We start from the raw sequence: 19,437 nt of genomic DNA, 5'->3' as shown, positions 1-19,437 counted from the left end.
AAAATCCTGAAGCCGATTCATTCAATCCATCACGGACATCAGACTGAAACAGAGTGTTAGGAACCACCATATCTGGAGCTCCTTCTCTTTCCCTGATTTGTCAGAAAGAAGTCAGACATAAAGCTCAGGGTAATTGCAGAGCCGGACAACAATTTTCAGAACTGATGGTGCTTTGACCATGAGCTACAAGCTGTTCAACACGCAATATCTGCATTGAACAGTGATTTCCTTACACAGTAATTTCTACATTACATCTCACTTGTGCTTAGCACTTATGAGAAAGATAAATAAAAGAAGCGACACCCCCCCCAAAAAAAATCACTCTCATGATTATTACCTCCAAGTATGCTTCTGCCTCTTCTGTGTGATTAGTGTTGAAAAAGGTCAAATGGGAATTTCTTACATGAGACACCATCACGCATCGCAGTCTAGCACAAAATGTTTGGTTTCAGCGTTTGTAAAATGAGGCTCAAGCACTTACTCTTCATGAGAGGTTTGTGGACTACACTTGCAGCTACAACTTGAATTTATCCTTTCCTTCTGTGGAAGCTGCAAATAACCAAAATAAGCAAGTAAGGGGGCAAGCATGGGTTTTGTGGCCAACTTTGAGGTCTTGGTCCCAGCTGCATTATCTCATGCCTGTCACCTGGGCAAGTTGCCTCTCAGAGCCTCAGTCTCCTCATCCAGAAAATTTCCCAACCAGCCTACTCTGCTGATCAGCTTCCCTGCTGTCTTCCCTGCAGTGAGGAACCAAGGAGAACATTCAGTTCCTGAGTTCAGGATGGATGGGATCTATTTTTCTTTCCTTCATTTATTAAATACCTATTAAGCACCTGTGTGTACATTAACTATGTCGTGAAACAAACCACCCAAAATCTGTGACCTAAAACACTGGCCATCTATTTAGTTAATGGTTCTGCAGCTCGGCAATTTTCACTGGGCACAGCTTGGTGCTTCTTCTTATCACCACTTATCTTCCTCATGTGTCTGCAGGCAGTGGTAGGTGACTGTCACATCTGGAGGGCTATCCCTTATGGTGTCTTGATTCCCATCCATGGGTCTCATGCTCCATGAGTGTGTTTCCCTTTCCTTCAGCAGGCTGGGTCAAGCAAGTTCTCACAGCAAGGCCAAGGTGGAAACACAAGGAAGCCTAGCTGTGCAAAAAGACTGAATGGAAGCATGCAAGTCCTCTTGGGGCCTAGCATGAAACTGGCATGTGAGGGCTGACCTCACTGACTTTACAGCCTACCGGAGGAGAGGAACAGTTAAACACTGGTAATGCGATGGGATGAATCTGGGATCCGAAAAGCCTCAGAAATATTGAGTGGGTGGGTGTTCCCCATTGCGTCAATAATGTTCAGCCCCTCCACCTTCTGGAATTCCCCCCCTCATGCAATAGAGGGAAGCAATATGTTAGGACAATCCCAGGCCATAGTTAAGAACAAGTTAAGAAAAGTTCTGACTTTTTCTGTGTTCAAAAGCTAGATTTGAGTCTCAACTCTCCTACTTGATAGCTGTGTGACCCAAGACAAGTTAATTGACATCTCTGGGCCTCTTCTGCTCCTCCATCATATGGGGAAGTATATGCCACCCGTTTAGCTTTGAGCAAGTTTCTTCCATTTTCTAAATTCAGTTTCCTCATTTGTCAAATGAGGTTAATAATATAGTCTCTCACCACCACCACCACCACCATCATAATAGAGCCTTCCCATTACCAACATTGCACATCGGAGGGCACATTAGTTACAACTGAGGAAACTTCACTGACACCTCCTTCTCACCCAAAGTCTATGGTTTACATTGGGGTTCATTCTTGGTGTTTCACTCTATGGGTTTTGAAAAATCTATGATGACATGTATCTACCATTATAACTTCGTAGAGAACAGCCTGATTGCCCTAAACACCCTCTGTGTTCTGTCTATTCATCCCTCCCCTCCTCAACTCCTTGAAACCACTGATCTTTATCTTTTCCCCACAGTTTTGCCTCTTGACAATGCCATACAGCTGGGATCAAACAGTGTGTGGCCTTCTTAGGTTGGCTTCTTTCACTCAGAGATATGAATTTTCCATGTCTTTTTGTGGCCTGATGTCTCATTTCAGTTTAGCCCTGAATTATGTTCTATTGTCTGGATGTACCATGGTTTTTTTTACTCATCCACCTATTGAAGGACATCTTGGTTGCTTCCGAGTTTGGGTACAAATGAATAAAGACACTATAAACATCCGCGGCCAGGTTTTTGTGTGGACATACATTTTCAGCTCATCTGTGTAAATACCAAGGAACACAGTTGTTGGATCATATAGCAAGAACACGTTTATTTTTGTGAGGAACTGCCAAACTGTCTTCCAAAGTGGCTGTACCATCCTGCATTCCCACCAGCCATGAAAAAGAGCTCGGGTTGCCCCACAGCCTCACCAGCCTTGGCTGTTGCCAGGGTTCTGGATTTGGGCCATCCCAATACATAGTAGTAACACCTCGTTGTTGCTCTAATTAGCAACTCCCTGAAGGCAAAGACTATGAAACATCTCTTCATATGCTTAGTTGCCATCTGTATATCTTCCTTGGGCACAAATCTTTTGCCCATTTTTAAATCAGGTTCTTGTTATTACATGTTAAGGGCTCTTTGTGTATTTTGGATACCAACTTTTTATCAGTGGCGTCTTTTGCAAGTATCTTCTCCCATTCTGTGGCTTGTCTTCCCATTTTCTTGAGAAAGTACAATTTCTTTTTTTAAGTCTGAATTCCTTGGCTGGGACACCCAGGGTCTGATCTTCTATGATTTGGTTCTTCCCTTTCCCTCATGTACATTTTCCTGACACAGGCTTGAACCCTCTACCCATAGAGGATGACTCAAAACTCTCCATCGACCCCACACTCTGGGATGCTCAGATGCCTCTTCTCAATGGGCTTTCTCTTCTGGAAAGACCACTCTGCCATTACCCCCTATGCCCACACTCCTTTTCCTCCAAAACATGGCTCAAACATCACCCTCTCTGAAGTGTCCTCACAACACGGGAGAAGTATCCACTTTCCTGGGAGCCTCCACTGTCCCCTGCACAGACTTCTCTTTGTCTATGCCCCAAAGCTCCTTGCCATGAGCCTGCTGGGCTCCAGGCACTACAGAAGAACAATAGTGCTCTTTCTCATATGCTTATATCCCCTTCTAGACACCGTGGCTCTGAAGACAGAGATGTCTTGTATCAGCAGGACCCGCCATGCCAGGTGCACAGTCTGCATGTGGCAAATGTTGGTGAATGGACCAAATAAGTGGAGTAAATGAATGATCACTTAATTCTCCTTTGAGTCCAATTTGTGAGGAAGAAGTCATCAATATGATTGAACCATGATCCAGTTACTTACCCAATCACTCCTCAAACCATGCTCTTTTCTCTTCTGTAGATCACTGTTTTAGGTTCCTATTGCTGGTATAACATATTGCCACAAATTTACTGGCTCAAAACCACAGAAACGTTATCATCTTACAATTCTGAAGGTTAGAAATCCAAAATGGGTTCCACGGAGCTAAAATCAAAACATCAGCAGGACTGTGTTCCTTCTAGACTCTGGGGAAGAATCTCTTTTGCTTCCTTGCCTTTCCAGTCTCCAGATGCTGCCTGCATCCTTTGGTTCTTGGCCCCATCCTCTGTCTCAAAAACCTGCAGTGCAGCATTTTCCAATCTCTTTATGTCCCTTGTCTCTGCTGTCACATGGATTTCTATGAGACCCTAACACTCCTGCCTCCTTCTTATGAAGACCCTGTGATTACTATGGGCTCAGTAATAATGCAGGGTAATGGCTCCGTCTCGTGATCCTTACATTACCCACATCTTCAAACTCCCTCTTTCCAGGCAAGGTTACACAGCCATACATAGGGATTAAGACGGGCACATCTTTGTGGGGTCATCACTCCACCTACTACAATTACTGATTATGACCCAGGAGATAAATGAGATCATCCAGGGAGAATGTTTGGAGCCAAGAGAGACAGAAACACAGAATTTATGGGGAGCATCTGGGTGGAGAGTCAGCAAAATAAGGGCAAATTCTGCAGAGAGCTAGAAGAACCAAGTGGAAGTGGTGTCCCAGAAGCCTTAGAAGAGGGAGTCTCCAACCTCTGGAGCCATGGTGCCAAATACTCAGGGGCGCCTGGGTGGCTCAGTCAGTTAAGCATCTGACTTCAGCTCAGGTCAAGACCTCACAGTTTGTGAGTTCGAGTCCTGCATCGGGCTCTGTGCTGACAGCTTAGAGCCTGGAGCCTGCTTTGGATTCTGTGTCTCCCTCTCTCTCTGCCCCTCCCCTGCTCATGCTCTGTCTCTGTCTCTCAAAAATAAATAAATGTTCAAAAAATTTTTCAAATGCTCAGAACTCAGGAGAGGGCATAGGGATGCCATGCCCTGTGGGAGACCACCAGTGACCTTAGCAGGGAAGCGGTGGCAGAATGGAAGCCACACCGTAAGGCCTGTCCCTCTGCTAGCAGGAAGCCTCAGCCCTGCCTCTTCCCTCAGCCAGTCCTTATATCCTGTGAACTCAGCTTATTGAAACCCAAAGAGCCTGCAGCTGTCACTTGGATAGAATTTGAAAAGTCAGGAGCTAGCCTTTGGAAAAGTTGCTTCAGACAGCAAGAATATTTTAGCTCAGGGAGAAATATATTCATCCGATGAAAGGGTTGGGGACTGGGGACAGGAGGAAAGCAAGATTCCCTTGGTCCCCCCCAGAGCCTCTGTGCCCATTTTACTTCATGCAGTATCGCTGTCATTTTCCAACACAAACGGTGTGACTGTTCAATGAATATTTAATCATGACAGGGTTCTCTTCTCGGCTGCACCTCCAGTTCCCGAGCTCGAGCCTTTCTAGAGTAATAATTCCACTCATCAAACACCAAGATCAGCACCTTCCCACTTCCATGCTGGGTCTGTGGCAGAGACTTTAGCTCGGGTTCTGAGCGACAGGTGGCTGGTTAGGCTGCAAGGGACAACTCCCAAGGATGCCGATCGATGCTGGCCTAGATTACCCCAGGGAGGATCATTAAACCCCAGAAGCCATTTGGCAGTTCTATTAAGGCACCTGCACACGTGGGCCACCGCCAACAGACTCGTCTCAATTAGGCTCACGCACAGTGATTTCTCCCTGCCGCACTCACTGACGTGCGCGGATGTCAGGGAAGAGCATGAGCCTCCGCAGAGTGATGGAGAGAGGAAGGAGGCCGAGGAATGCTGGGGAAATCTTTCCTCCTCCTGCACTGGGGCGTGAGAGAGAAATGCAACACACCCTTCTTTAGGAAGGACCACCGACAATGGGCAGCTGGCATTGTTCTAGCCTTTACCTGCTCCAGGCCGCACCCACCCGGACACATGGGGTTACTTTTATCCCATTTTTAGGTATGTGGAAATCCAGGCTTCGACAGTTTAGGTAAAGTCCCCAGGGTCCTAAGGATGATGAGGGGCCGTGCCAAGTTCAAGGTTTCAGCCACATCTACATGACTCCAGGACCAATGTGGGTACTTACCACTTTTCCTGTGCCTGGTGCTGGGCTCATTGCTTTGCATGCATTATATCACTTAATAGGTGTGTTGTGAGAGAGGGAGAGACAGAGACACAGAGACACAGATAGAGACAGAGAGAAGGAAGATACATTTCTGGCTGGCTAAAGGCAGAAATAAACCAAAGTAGAAATAGGCAATGCAGGATGCCTGGGGGGCTCAGTTGGTTAAGCATCCGACTTCAACTCAGGTCATGATCTCATGGTTCATGAGTTCAAGAGCTTCATCAGGCTCTCTGCTGTCAGCACAGAGCCTGGAGCCCGCATCAGATCCTCTGTCCCTCTCTCTCTCTCTGCCCCTCCCCTACTCATGCATGTGCTCCCTCTCTCTCTGTCTCTCTGTCTCTCTCTCTCTCTCAAACATAAACATTTAAAAAACTGCCAAGCAGTAATTACACTTCTAAAGAAGAAGAAGGAGGAGGAGGAGGAGGAGGAGGAGAGAAGAAGAAGAAGAAAAGAAGTGGGCAATGCACGTACAGGGGACTTTCACTTCTTAGCTTAACAAATATTTATTGATAATGTCTATGTGCCAGGCACTGTGTTAGGCAGAAAGGAAATGGCCGTGAATCAGATATGGTTCAGAAGAGAGACTGTTAACAAACACATCAGTATCACAATAACTGTGATAAAATTACAAAGTTAATGAGCAAGAATATGAGATCAGAAGCGATGCAAGTGTCTCGCCCTGTCTGGGAGGTTAGCGAAAGACTCTCTGAAATGGAATCTACGAGCACATCAGTGAGTAAGGAAGTAGGGTTTATGCTCTCCTAGATATAGGGTGAACAGTAATTCAACAGCGAGCTCCTCAGGGAAGTATGCCTTGGTACCAAGCCACCCCAGCACTGGGACAGAATCAAAAGCAGGAACTAGCCTGCGGCTTCATTAGCAGCCAGAAGACGTGGCATCAATCAAATGAGACTCTATAGAGTTGGGACTAGAAATCTCAGGCAAGTGCCAAGAATATGGGCCTCCCAGGAAGTTGCCAGGCTCCCTGGAAGGGGCACCATTCATCTGTGAAGCTCCAGCACCTTTTCCAGACACTGTAACCACAAGGCATGCTTAGTTAGCATGCATTATCTCATCTGGGCTTCCCAACAAACCCACGGGGTGGGCGTGGCCAGAAATATGCAAACCTGACCCAAAGGGGAACTGGGAGACGGCGTGCCTGAAGGCACCCAGCCCCTGGGATTACACAGGGGACCTCCCATCCTCAACCAAGACCCCATGCACAGGCCTTGGTCATTGAGGAAGACCAGACTAAAACTCACCTGCTACTTAGTTTTCAGTTAGAAATAGCCGTATAAAGAATGCTTGCATAGCCTTTCATTTTTATGTTCCAAAGCACTTTGCTTCCATTATCTCACTGGAGCATCTCAACAACCCTGCTATAAACAAACAAACAAACAAACAAAAAAACAACACAAAACTCACACACACACACACACACACACACTCAAGGCTCCAAAATATCACGTGCTCGAAGCTGTGCAACTAAAACAATGGAAAAGCCAAATCACAAATTCAGGCGTTCTCCATAGAATCCTTTGCTCTCTTTCATACACCACACCACACCATCCCGCAATCGGTCTATTCCACAAATATTTACTGAACATCTCCAGTGTGCAAGCGTGGTCCCAGGTGCTGGAGATGCAGTTCTTCCGAGGAATTCACAGAGAACAAACAACCCAACACCTTACCGAACCATATGATCAGGGTTCTAGCCATGGTGGGAGCAAAGTACTGAGGGTTGGGGTATTCAGAGGAAGCAGGAACGCAGGCTGAGTGTCAGGGTTTGGGGAAATGGGGGAGTCCCTAAAGGAGTTGGCATCTGGCTGAAGCATAAGGGGTGAACATGAGTTTTCCAAGACAACGAAGCTAGAGAAATAGTTGAGGCAGACAGAACAAGGGCTCAGGCATTCCAGGAAATGTGGCCAGAGCGGGTACAGGGGAGACAGGAGAGGAGGCTGAAGAGGAAGGGGCAGGCGTGCGCCAGAAGCAAAGGAAAGCCGTGCAAGTGCTTTCAGCAAGGGGTGGGCGCTTTGTTGTTGGAGGAAACTGGCTGCCTGAACATGGAACAAAAAAGCAGGGAAGGAGCCTGAAAGCTGAAACCTCAGGTTTGAGGGTGACGGTGCAGGAAGGACATTGTGTCTGAGAAAAAAATCTGGGGCTGCAATTAGCAGAACTGAGTGACTTATTGGATGAGATTGTGAGAGAGAAGGAAAAGGATGACAGCGAGCCTTCTACCTTGAGATGCTGGGGAAAGAGCAAGCCATTGAGAGAACGCTTGTTTCTTCAACACATACACAAACACACACATACACACACACACACACACACAACACACAATACAAAAATACAAGACAAATGGAATACACTTGCACGTTAGCAGTGCTTAGCCTTAAATGACAAATACTTTCCAGAATTTTCCAGACATTCTAAAATATGCATGTATTGGGGCACCTGGGTGGCTTAGTCGGTTAAGCGTCCAACTTTCGCTTAGGTCATGATCTCGTGGTTCGTGGGTTCGAGCCCCGCGTCGGGCTCTGTGCTGACTGCCAGCTCAGAGCCTGGAGCCTGTTTCAGAGTCTGTGACTCCCTCTCTCTCTGACCCTCCCCTGTTCACGCTGTCTCTCTCTCTCTCCTAGAAATAAATAAAACACTTAAAAAATAAAATAATAAAATAAAATATGCATGTATTATGATGAGCAAAAGTAACGGCTTAAAATGACTATTCATAATAATAGTTACACTTTAAACTACTACAACATTCTCCTGCTTTGTGAGAGCAGGACATCAGTATCCCCATTTTATAGAAGAAAAATGGGAGCTCAGAGAAGTGAAGTAAGCTTCTCAATGACACACATCTATTAAGTGGCCTGTCACAACTTGGGCCCAGATCTGCTTGAGTTCACAAGCTGAGGTTTGAATACCTAATACTGACATAAAAAGAACCCAAAAATTGTTCCAGAAAGTCTGAAGCACTGAGGTGACCAGAGATGTTTTTATGCGCATTGAGGAATCCACAGTGATGGAAAAAGACTATCCAAGGATAATACATAGACTGAGAAGAGAAGGAAACTGCTGAAGACCACCCGGTAAAGAAAGAGAGGTCGTGAGGGAGATACGAACCTGGGAGCCAAGGGAGAGGAGAATTTCAGTGAGCTGAGAAAAATCAGCTGGAATGAAGTAGCCTTTGGGTGCAGTCTTGTGAGGTTGGCAAAGAACTTCCAACAGCACAAGCCAGGCTGCACCTGTCAAGGCAGGAAACATGGAAAGTTCTTTCAAGCATGGAACTTGAGGCGAGAGGGGCTTCTCTGAAGTGTTTCTCAAATGTAATCATTTTGTATTCTGGCTCTTGATTCTCTCACGGCAAAACAAACCACTCCAAATGGAAGATGTAGTGGGAAGCCACCTGCTTCTGTGGGTCATCCCTACTGTGACGGGCCATGCCAGGGATGGCTTATCTCTGCCCCACTGTGCACAGAGCCACATCTGGGATGACTACAGTCACTAAGGGTGACTCTGATGGCTGAGAACTAGAATCACTTGGCTCTCGCGCGCGCATATGGCTGGTGCCAGGGCTGGGAGGGTGTGAAGGCTGGGCTCAGCCAGGCCAGGAGCTAATGCTCCACATGCTTCTCCATGTTCCTTGACCTTCACACAGCATGGTAGCAGGGTCCTGACAGCAGATAACAGCACCCTAGGTATCATCACTACTGCCTCGCTGAAAGCTAAAACCAAAACACAAGAACAAACAAACAAAAAGCTAAAGTTCAGGAAGGCTAAGTCATTTGCTCAGTTTCACGTGAGCTTTACATCATGATCTCAATTTCATTCCAAAAATGGATTCACACCACATACAGGAAAATGTCTGGAAATACACATGCTAAAGTCTTTGAAGTAGCTGTCTTTGAATGGTGATTTTTTTAAGTTTATTTATTTATTTTGAGAGAGAGAGACACAGAGAGACAGAGAAAATCCCAAACAGGCTCCGTGCTGTCAGTGTAGAGCCCAATGTTGGGCTTGACCCTCCAAACCATTAGATCATGACCTGAACCGAGATCCAGAGTTCAACATTCAACCGACTGAGTGGCCCAGGTGCCCCTTGAATGGTGATTTTCATCTCCCATTACATTATGTGCTATGTTTTGTTTTCATTTTTCAGCAACGATTATGCATTGCTCATAGCTTGAAAATATTTTTTTAATAAAGCATTTCCAAAGCAACTTAGCAACCTCTTGGACTTGGCTGATTTCAGGACAAGCCCAGGTGGTATCTCCCAGATGCAAACACAAACCAACCTCTGCCAGCCACGGATCAATGGCTTCATGCTCGGCACCACCTCGTCTGAGAGATGAGGTTCCCACACTTGGTACTGACTCAGACATTGTGCAGGACAGAGAAACTGAGGCCGGCTGAGAAGGTCCTGTGCATGCCACATCACAGGTGGGGCATGAAGGGGCCAGGATGTCACTAAGTACCATGCCTGTCCTTTGACATATAGGACTGTAACCAGAAACCTGCATGCCTTTTGTTGACAAAACAAACTTGATTTTGGGCAAAGGACCTGAAACTCTTCCAAGATTTTTATAACCAACTCATACTTGAAACACATTAAGGACATCTTGGAACATACTAGCATCTCCCCTGAAATCATGCCCCTCACATATGCAGGGGTTTTCTTAAGTTTATTTTTACTTATTTTGAGAGAGAGATAGAGAGCAAGCCCAGAAGAGAGAGGGAGACAGAATCCCAAGATGGCTGCACACTTTCAGTGCAGAGACTGATGCGGGGCTTCAACCCATGAACCGTGAGAGCATGACCTGAGCCTAAATCGAGAGTTGGATGCTTAGCCAACTGAGCCACAAAGGCATCCCACCTTATGCAGTTTTAAATTAGGGTTTTTACTGATTGAAAGGGAAATGGAAGAATTTTTATAAATTGAAGTTTTTAAACGGCAGGTTTTGAATTGGCTTTCAATGAAACATAAACAAAATGTAGGTTCAAATTCAACTACCCTTACTGAGAGCAGTGCCTGGCCCTATGCCTCGTTCAGCAGCCTGCTCATGTGACTTCTCTGTCACCCAGGATGGAGAGAGGCCAGCAAGCACCATCTGAACTCAACTGCCAAGTGCACTCAGAATCTCGTTGACCTTGATTCTGGGCAGCACGTTTGGGTGACAAGTTAAAAGACCACCCAGCTTACAGGCTTGGGACTCATCCTCCACTTAGCTGCCTGCAGAAGGAGGAGAGGATAAGGAACCAGAACAGACAATCTTGAAGACCCTTCCAGCCTGAGTTCTCTGTTTCTTCAAGTCCCAGATGCAAACATGTCTCTTGTTACATCAGAGCCACCCTTCATCTGTCATCAGACAGCCACACACCCACAAATTACCCATTGAGAGACATACAAACACACCTCCACACACACATCCTGAGCCCACACCCCTGCAGCAAACAGCCTCACCCAGGCTCACACCCAAGGAGAAGCCACCTGTGCCCCTCAGACCCAGAAACCCGCCCCCCAGCTGCTCTTCTCAGCTCTCTCAAGGTCATTTAAGAGAATTATTTTTCTCGCTGAAATTTTCTTCCCACTAAAAAGAGTTGGAAGCCCCCTCCTTTCTTGCTTTCTCACTCTCTGGAATTTAATCCTATTTATTGCAATTGCCTATTTACCCATCTCCATATTCCACTCGACTATAAATGTCCATGAGGAAAAGAGGAGCCGTGTGCCATTTTATTGGGTGCTTTGTCTCCAGCAACTAGCTCAGAGCCGCGTGTGAAGTTGCTGCATGCCGGGTATCCTTGTCACCTCTCCAGATCCACGTTTTCTCTGACACTTCTCCCACAGACAGCTGGGGTCCGTAGCCACTTCCCTCCAGTTTGGGAAGGCAGATGCTATTCTTATTATCTACCTCTCCTTTGTAGGGAGAAAACAGCTCGGAGCTGTAAAGCCCTGTTCAAGGTCACTCAGGTAGCAGGTGGCAAAGCCGAGATTCCAGCTGAGTGTCACTCCAAAGTCCAGGCCCTCCGTCACCGCTGGGGTATCCTGCTTCCTACACAAAGTTACTGAGGTGCTTGTGTGTGGCATTGAGGGAGGCGTAGGAAAGACAAATGCCTTCTACAGCAAGGGCTGGCAAACTATAGCCCGTGGGCCAAATCCAGCTTGTACTTACGGATAACATTTTATTGAGATGTGGTCACACTCATCCATTTACATATTGACTGTGACTATTTTCACACACGGCGGCTGCGTTAAGTGATTGTGACAGAGATACCGTGGCTCACAAGGCCTGAACCACTATCTGGTCTTTCCAGAAAGTTTGATGCTACCTATTCTAAAGGCCCAGGGTAAAGGATTACTCACACTGTCTCAAGGTCACTATAGGTTTTGTTATACCCAAGGCATCATAAAGGGTGACTGACTTGTCCCTGTTTGCCCCAGACCCTCCTAAGTTTTTTCAGGGAACTTCCTGCCTCGTCCTGGGTAAGCCAGAACACTTGGTCATGCCAGTTCTAGCTAATGCAGCGCAGACTCTGGGCAAGGACAGCCCTGCCCCACCTGGAAAGGCCCTACACTTAGTGCGATAGATGCCAACAGGGAATCAGATGCCCTGGGCACCGGAAGGCACCACCTCCTCTTCCAAGGTCCTGCTGCAGAGCTGACCCAGGGCAAGGTCGTCCTGTTAATGAGCTTAATTGGATTTTGCCAGCTGGGCCATGAGCTCATTGTCCCTGTCAATCCCTTGCCTTCAAGTGCCAAGAAGAATTCCTAGCGGAAATCACAGTGACAGACCTGAGCCCTTTGTATCCCCCTCCCTTCCTGGAAAGGCACACGAAGTCTTGCCTTCATGCATCTCAGGACAGTAAGGAGATAATATCGATGATGGAATCTTCTTGGGAAGTTACATTTTAATACTGAAACAAGGTTTGAGTCTTTTTTTTTTTTTCTAACCATTAAGTTCCATGCTTTCGGGGAGCGGGTGATGGGAAGGGAGAAAGTATAATTCTGAGTGATGTATATATACACTGTCTATGCAAATTTTTCTTCAGAAACATGAACTTTTATAGGCCTAATAGTCAAACTAATGGTCCCCTCACCTTGGAGATTTGCTTCTTGATGGGCAGGGGGCCTACATAAATGAGGCTCTGTGGACAAGCCAGTTGTTGGCATAATCACCAGACATGACAGTAAGTAGCCAGGTACGAGCTGAGACTGAGAGGGAGTCAGCCCCCAAGGCAGCTCTCCTGCACAGTTACCAGCGAGGGGCCAGAGCTGCACCAACGGGGCTGAGAACGCTTCTTGCCTTCCTCCGGCCTCAACGGCTACCCTCTGATGATTCTCAAGGGACAGACTCAGCTTCTGCAGCCTCAGGGTCAGGGCCAAGGGAAGGGGGTAAAGACTAGAACAGGGGCAGCAAACTGTGGTCCCCAGGCCAAATCTGGCCCACCACCTGTTCTGGTACAGCCCACAAGCTAAGAATGGTTTTTACATCTTTAAATGGCCAAGACAATTAAAAGAATAATAATATTTTCTGACATGTAAAAATTATATGAAATTCGAATTTGAATCTCCATCAGTAAAGTGTTCTCAGACCAGGGCAAAACTCACTTGTTTTTGTTTTGTCTGGGGCTGCTTTCCCTTTTACAGCTGAAGAAACTGAGGTCCAGAGTAAGGAAGTAAGTACATTCTCCCAACACCACACCATCTGTAAGAGTCAAAGCTAAGATTTGAGCCCAACGAAAACATCATAACTCTGATGTGTCATCATCTTGAAGGAGGCAAAGAAGTAGGGTGCTGGGTTAGTGGGCAGATGGGGGGGGTAGAAATTCAGATGAACAATATGAACACAGGCCTGAGACACACTCGGCACCAACTGTCAACACTGGCTGGCTAAAGCAGCATGTACAGACAACTAAGTAGAAGGAGAAAGGGACATTGAAAAATACAAGTTCTTCATTTTACAGAAGGGGAAACTGAGGACATGAGAGAATTGGCCCAAGATTATCTTGCCAGTTGGCACAGGAGGTAAACACCAGTGCATCATCAACCCCAAGAGATGAGGGATGGGTCCCTGTCGCCAGAGATGGAGTCAGGGGCCAATCACTAGCAGTCAAGAGCTCTGGCCGGCAGATTCCAGTTTCACGGAGGACCTCACACAATGCTGGCTATAGTCTGTGAGCCAGAAGCCAAACTGAGCCTGAATCCACTTACTCTTCCTTCCCCAAAGTTCCAGAAAACAAAATAAATTAGTATTTGAACTGAATAATAAATGTGAAATAAATTACACACATAAAAGTCTGATCAGTTTGAAAAGAAAGAAAAATGTCATGAGAAGAACCCAACTCTGGAGCCTCATATTTGCGGTGAGAATATGAGTGCCAATCAGTGACTTCCTCTGTGATACCTGTACTTTCTCTTGACCAGAGAATGGGAGACCAGAGCGGGGACGAGAGGACCAGGTGCTGAAGTCACCAGACCCAGACCAAAAACCTGCTGTGTCCCGGGCTGTCTGCATGTGCTATCAGTCCTGAGGCTGAGTGGAAGGAAACTGAGGCTCAGAGTGATTAACTAACCACCAAAAGTCACGCAGCCAGAATGAACAGGATACCTCCGCCTTTAGAGGAGGCTTCTGTGGGGTCAATAGGGAAGAAGACCTGCTTCTCCTCCACCAGCTGGATTCCTCTTAGCCCGGCCGCTGTGACCAAACCTTGCTTCCCCGGCAAGATGTCTTCGGGACATCTTTGGTCTAGTTCTGATGGCTGAAACCAGACTATTGGTGGGAAGCTGCTGCCTTGAGAAGTGTATGCTCAACAGATGCAGATAAAAGTGCCACTGATTGCCATTAGATGGCCCAGATTTCCCCCTTGGGGTCAAATGCCACCACCAATGTCTTTTTGATACAGTCTTGAGGAACTGATAATGCAAACCTTAACAACACAGGCAGGGCACTTTTCATCTCCCTGCAAGCTACGTCGCTCATCTCAGGATGAAATGGGCCGCAGGGGAGGGTTTGCAATTCAACTCCTGACTCCAAAGCCTCCCGAAAGATAAGCCCACACCCTATGCAAAGTTATGACAGGAAGCCCCACCAGGCTCTTGGTGATAAGCTCTCCAAGCCCATGGCGGGGACTGACAATTGTTTGGCAAAGGGGTGGTATCCACTGCTTCAACTGTGACTTTGGACCAGAGAGTTCTAACAGACAGACGTGACTCGGGCCAGTCATGGCACTGTATCTGGTGTTAGGGCCTGGCTGAGATTACTTGGAGAGGGAGATCGAGGCTCTGAAACCCCTACTTGGTTTGAGTGACAGTCTAGCGGCAGGTGACAATCTTGGATGCCTATCAAAGAGACAAGGGACACATGTTGAATCGGCTGGAGCTGAGTTTGGGGTTGGGGAGTGGTATATGCACTCTGGCTTCCACTGAGCTTGAGCTTCAGCCTTTCTATTCTGCATAACAAATAACTCCCTGCAGCTTCCAGACATCTGGCCCTGTGATTAACCCTCTCGGGGAAACAAGCAGGCATGCCTGCACCAGAACAATCTGTGGAATCCTGTTTTATCCCCTTTTGGTGAAGAGTTAAACTGCGTTCCCCATCCCCCCACCCCCAGAAAACTTAAAGATGCTGGCAGCCTAGCCCATTTCCACAAAGCTGTCCCAACAAATCTCTAGCACTTTTTTCCATGCTCCAAGAGGAACCAAACCATGCTAGGAGCCCCTGGATATATGTAAGATGCTATTTCCTGTCCCTGGGCCTTTGCACATGCTGTGCTCTCTGCCCTAAAACTCTGCTTCCCTTCTTGTCCCCCTGTCTATCCCCTCCTGCTCCTCTATGACTTGGGTCAGATGGCATCTCTGAGCTGACTTTTCCCTGAGCCTCCAGGGTGAGCTGTACCCCTCTTCTGCCCCCTCAGGGCCCCACCATGACCTCTGTCAATACTTCCCCTAGGAAACATAACTGCTTGTGGGTCAGTCTTCACACCAGCCAAGCTTGCTGAGAACAAAGACCCTGTCTCCAGCATCTCTATGGCCTCAAAGGAGCTGCTTGACCACAAGAAATGTTCCCTAAATGCTTACTTAACTAGGCAGCGTGAAGAAATGAGCTCAAACTACAGAGCAGATCCAGAAATCTCTGCATTCACTCGTTCAGCAAATATTTTTGCCTACCTGAGGGCGTCTGCAGAGTGGAAGCAGAGGACACTGGGTGGAGAGCAACACAGGCCTTCTCCCTGCCCTCGGGGAGTTTGCAGGTGACTCTAACAAGCAGAGGTACAACATTTCACTGGAGTTTTTGATTGGGGGCAGCCAAGATCAGGGCCAGAATTGGGGCGAGGCCAGTGAGGCACTCACTCAAGGTGCAAAATTTAAGAAAGTGACCCCAAAAGAGGCAAGGGGAAAATTTAAGGAAACATTTTCCAAATCAAAATTACTGCAAAAACAGGCATGATGAACAATACATCCAAAATTTAAACATAGACCGTGCCCAGCCAAGCCCTGTTGGAGCTGAAGGAGGAAAAATGTTTACATACATGTTTTTTACACATTTTAATAGACTATTTTCCCCCCCAAAACATTCAAGCACTAGAAAACATTGAAAAAAAATTTAAGGTGTATTAAAACTCTATTTTATGTTTAAATATTTTTTATTTCAAAACAGAACACATCATTTTACATCAGTTTAACTCAGAAATCATAGAAGATCGCCACTTGGTCAGAGAAATTGTTGAAGGTGGAGGCGGGGAGATTGCTTCCGGAGCACACATTTTCCTTCTGGCCTCAGGCACTGAGTTGTCTCAGGACAGAATAGGTGTTTATTTAGGATGTGTTACTTAAGACTGTTATTGTGTTCATCATTCTTTTGCATTAATTTTGATACTTTGAAATGTTGAATTAGAACTTGATCACTGAGGGGGTTTGTGGGGTGGGGGGAGGGCATTTACTTGTATTTTGCACCCAAAGCAAGATACGTCATCCATTTCACCTTAATTCCAGCCTTGCCAAAGATTAGAGGAGCCCAGAGGGTTTCACGAAAGCCACGCCCACCCCCCCACCATGGAACAGTGAGCCTGAAGCCTGTAGGGGGCGTAAGGCTGTAAAGGCTAGAGAGAGTCCTCCCTACAGTTCAGCCCCAAGCTGGGAAGAGTCTCAGCAAAGCATAACAAGTATAATGGTGAGCGCATATAAGCCTAATATGCAGAGGCACCGTTAGGGGAAATAGACACGGATTTAATCCTCACCACAAACCCTATGAGACAGGGATTACTATCCCCATTTGAAAGATTAGGAAGTGGAACACAGGTTCAAAGTTCAAAGTCACACAGATATGAAGTGACAGAGACAGAATGAGAATCTAGGCAACCTCATGTCTACTCTGTTCTAAAAACCCTCTGCTTTCTCACTTAGGAAAAAAAGATAGTTTGGCTGGAGGGGAGTGAGCCACCAGGAGCCGAGCATGAGAGGAGAGTGAGATTCAGGGCCAGAAGTTTGAGCCTTGGGAAGGTCCCCACGGGAAGTTCAAAGCCCTGAAGGGAGAGTAAACAGTGCCATGTTAAAGCCCTCACTGCCATCTCTACACGTGTCTTGTGCCTCCAGCTTTGAAATCTGGAAACATTTGGTGCAAGCGGTCCCTGCAAAGAAGTACAGGAGGAGCATTTTAACATAATTTACTTTAATTCAAAGGAGGACTATCTCGGCCAAGCCAGGGTGAATTCCATGTACCAGTGACATAAAGCTCTGCCCATACAGCCAGGGGACGAGGGACCTGCCACAAATAGGAACCTCAGCATCTTTCATCACCGACAACCTTCCGAGCACTTTCACTGCGGGTGGTGATGCAGAGGTGCGGTCCAAGATTCTGGCGTCAGACTGTGTTTTCAGTCTTGACTTTGTGACCCTGGGTGTTACCTGCAAACTCTAAACCTCAGTTTCTCATCTTTAAGAGGAAGTATCATTACAGAACTGGCTTAGCTGGTCACAAACCCAGTCTCCTCTTCTCCTGGCACACAGCTAGACTGTTCACAGCCCCCGTGCTGTTAGGTGTGGCTGTGACTAAGTATTGGCCAACAGAATGTGGGAAAGAAGCAGTGGGTACCACTTCCAGGCCTGACTCACACTCCCTCCTTCACCATCCTCCTCTCTCTCCTGGTCTGCTGGTGGGATGGTTACCCGGGGGGGAGGGTGGTTTGGAAGCACCATCAGCTGGAATTCCTGGTTAACCCCATGCACCACGGAGCTGTCTGGAGCTACGTTCCCTTGGGGCAGGACCTGGGATGGGGACTGAAGTGAACGGGAGCCTTTGATGAAGGGTCTTAGGGGAAGGGAGGGGGGAAGAGCAGGCCAGGCCAGGGATGGGAGCGAAGCAAGGATGCGATTTCAGCAGGTGACTAGCTTTGGCCTGACCACCTGAACTACATCCCAGGGCTGGTTCTACCTCAAGGCAGGACGGAGTGGGGTGCTGGCCTTTGTACTTGTCATCCACTGAAGGCCGCCACCAGCATCCAGGAGGTAGAGGATGTAAACTCCCTCCTGGGCAAGGGAGCCTCTTCTCCCTTCCTCCCGCCATTCAGCAGAAGTCTATTTTCTGGAGAAGGGGGTGCAGCGGGGAGCCACCAGCCACCAACACAGCAGCTGGGGGAACGGGCACGGAGTGGGGCACTAGTATCATCTACCACAGGACCCCCCAGCCTGCCACTCAGGAATTTCTTGTGGACTTTGTTTGAGTGACAAATGAGCACATTCTTTGTTAAGCCACTACAATTTCTGGGCTTCTGCACATCACTGTAACAAGCATAAGAAAAATCTATTGATTGAGTTGCACAATGATTAAATGAGATGCTATCTGATTGTGGTGATTAGAACCACAGGTTACGCATATGTCTAAAATCATCAAATTCTATGGATTAAATATATGTAGCATTGGGGGTATCAATTATACTGCTAATAAAGCTGTACAAAAAAATCTGAGTAGATAAGGATCAGAAAAAAATTAGAAGTCATAAAAACTTTCACTTAAAAAAATATTTAAAACCACATATTGAAAGGGATACCATGTGCCTGGGAAAATAGACCCAAAGCAGCCAAGAGAGTAACAAACTCTGATAAATCTACCTTTCAAGGAAAATAAAATAAATTATTTGACTACCTCCCTCAACAATGAGATGCCACACTGAGGCTGCGTAGCACGTGGGTGTGCTCAAGGACTGTCAGCCATCATTAGTGATGATTTCTCTGTGGCGGGTCCTGGAGATGTGGAAATGTCCATTCTGCCCTGTCTGGTGAGCCTCATGGTCTTGAGGGCAGAAGACACACAGAAACAGATGATTACAGAAATATGGTAAGTAAGTAAGGGCAGTGTCTGAAATATGTGCAGGGGAATTCACACCTGAATCTACCTAAGGATGGAATAAAACCCTTCAAGGTGACAGTGAAGCTTGAGTTGACTTTTCAAGGATAAGCAGGTGCTCTCCAGCAGACAAAGGGGAGAAAACACTCCCAGAGCAGGGGCCATGCATTTATGATTAGGTCGGGCACCTCTCCTCCAGGCTCCAGAGCTCCATGTATGTATTTACGCCAGTACTGGTAGTATCTGTTGTATGGGTCCCATCTGCCTCTCGGTTGTATGCTCTGGGACAAATCACGGAACATTTAGAGCCTTAGGTCTGCAGTTGTCATGGGGAGATGATGACACCTGCCTCTTAGGCTCGGGTTTGATTCCAGGACTGGGCAACACAATCCCTGACCCGAGTAAATACTAGGTTAAGGTTAGGAAGCCCCTCCTCCTTCCCCTGCATGCCTCCCCCCATCGTACCTGCCTCAAGAGCCTCCTAGTCACACAAAGGCTCCCACCTACCCAACTGCACCCATTCTACCCAAACCAGAGCCTGAGCTACCGGC

The 19,437-nt window shown here is 47.1% G+C and overlaps 1 long non-coding RNA gene across 7 annotated transcripts in view; it reads right to left on the bottom strand.

Moving 5' to 3' along the window:
• LOC144231622 (uncharacterized) overlaps positions 1–19,437 on the bottom strand; it is a 438,506-nt gene that overhangs the window by 291,747 nt on the left and 127,322 nt on the right. The gene's annotated exons all lie outside the window — the stretch shown is intronic.

The sequence above is a fragment of the Crocuta crocuta genome, unplaced genomic scaffold (genome assembly GCF_008692635.1).
Source record: "Crocuta crocuta isolate KB4526 unplaced genomic scaffold, BGI_CrCroc_1.0 scaffold260, whole genome shotgun sequence".
Taxonomy (NCBI): domain Eukaryota; kingdom Metazoa; phylum Chordata; class Mammalia; order Carnivora; family Hyaenidae; genus Crocuta; species Crocuta crocuta.
This window is presented reverse-complemented; position numbering and strand designations above follow the sequence as displayed.